General features: G+C 38.7%; 1 non-coding gene across 1 annotated transcript; it reads right to left on the bottom strand.

Moving 5' to 3' along the window:
* Positions 1-1111: 1111 nt before the first annotated feature.
* Positions 1112-1217, bottom strand: LOC142504648 (small nucleolar RNA R71). The gene has a single exon (XR_012804274.1). It is a non-coding gene; the product is annotated as a small nucleolar RNA R71 (small nucleolar RNA).
* Between the last annotated feature and the right edge of the window lie 808 nt (positions 1218-2025).

The following is a 2025-nucleotide window of genomic DNA, read 5'->3' on the forward strand; positions in this document are numbered from 1 at the left end:
AATAATTAAAGACATTTAATTACTTCACCGAGTAGAATTAGTTTGGCATAGCTTGAGAGGGCGTGTTCAATTGAATAGGAAATCCTGTCGGAAGCATAAATCACTATCGAACTAATTAATTAATTACCGAGGGGTAGGTGAACCAATATTTCCAACAAATTCATTTCTCATCGAAATTTAATTAATTGGTCTAGATTCTATATCTCATTATTTAATTCTTGAATTTTATCTTTGAGTTTTATTTAATTTTAGTAGTCGTAAACAACCATTCAAACTTCGTTGCTAAAGATTTGATAACTGAAAATAATAATTGTAAAATACAGTATCCAGTGGAACGATACTCGTGCTCTCGTACATCATACTATTACTTGACATCGTGCACTTGCGATTAATTTTCGAGCTTACAAAACCATATTTTTATTGAGGATTCCACATTGCAAGTTTTACTCGATCAAGTTTTTGGCACCGTTGCCGGGGACAGTTAATTCAAAATTTTATTTTTAGTTATTTTCTTTAGCATTGTTTTATTTTTCTTGAGCTAACACTCCATATTCTATTCCAGATATCTTTTTCCAGTGCATGCCAAAGTCATTTAACGTGGAGCTTGAGCAGTTTGACCCGAAAATTGAAAGAACTTTCTGCAGAAGAAGACAGCAGCAGATACTGAAGGAACTTATGCAGAGGAACAAGAACGAGCATGAGGAGGAACACCATGAAGATAGACATGTTGAGATACCACGCCACATTCCAATGCTAGAGTATGACCAACCTTCTTTGGATGGTGCACGCCCCAGCATTGTGAGGCCTATTGTGTGGGAAAATCAATTCGAAATCAAGCCAGCTATAATTCAGATGATTCAGAATACAGTCCAGTTTGAAGGATCTGCAGTAGATGACCCAAACACGTACATCGCAGATTTTCTTGAAATTTGCGATACTTTTAAATTTAATGGAGTTTCTGATGATGCTGTTAGGTTGCGTTTATTTCCATTCTCCTTACGTGATAATGCTAAAGCATGGTTAAATTGTTTGCCTGTAGGTTCGATCACCACATGGGAGGACATGGCGAAGGCATTTCTCATTAAATAATTTCCTCCATCTAAGACCATGAAGTTACGGTCAGATATCACCACATTTGCTCAATTCGAGCAAGAGTCTTTATGTAAGGCATGGGAGCGTTTCAAAGATCTATTACGAAGATGCCCTCATCACGAACTGCCACTTGGGTTAGCTGTTCAAACCTTTTATTATGGCTTACTCACTCCTAATCGTACTATGATAGATACTGCTGCTTGTGGGAACCTATTGAGAAAAACTGTTGAGGAAGGATACGAGTTATTGGAGGAGATGGCTGCTAGCAGCTATCATCCTCAATCAGAAAGGAACATCCAGCGGAGAAGTGCAGGAGTTCACCAGGTAACTGACTTTTCTGCTATTACTGCACAACTTGATGTCTTGAACAAGAAATTGGACAGTTTGAATATGGGTGGCACATCTATGCGTCTTCAAGAGATATTCTGTGATAAATGTGGAGGTGAACACTTCGTGAAGGACTGTCAAGATGGAAATCCCTTCTATGTGCAAGAAGAGGCACCAGTGAATCAAGTGAGTCCAAAACTGTCCAAGGAATGATCCGTATTCGAACACATATAATCCTGGATGGAGGCAACATCCCAACTTCTCATGGGGTGGTCAAAACAGTCAGAATAGACCACAAGGAGGACAACCATATGGGAAACAACCGATGTACAGATATGACCCTCCTAGAGAAGAAAAGTCTAATTTGGAGCAAATGATGTCTAAGTTTATCTTGTCCACTGAAACTAGACTCCAAAAGCAAGATGCATTGATAAAGGGGCTAGAGAATCAAATTGGACATTTAGCAAAGATGATAGCAAGTAGAGAGCCTGAAACCTTGCCAAGTAACACATAGACCAATCCAAAAGAGAAAGTGAAGGCCATCGAGTTGAAGAGTGGGAAAATTTTAGAGTCTAGAGAAAAGGAAAAAAAGTCAAATACCGGATG

This window comes from Primulina tabacum, chromosome 9, assembly GCF_025594145.1.
Source record: "Primulina tabacum isolate GXHZ01 chromosome 9, ASM2559414v2, whole genome shotgun sequence".
NCBI lineage: Eukaryota > Viridiplantae > Streptophyta > Magnoliopsida > Lamiales > Gesneriaceae > Primulina > Primulina tabacum.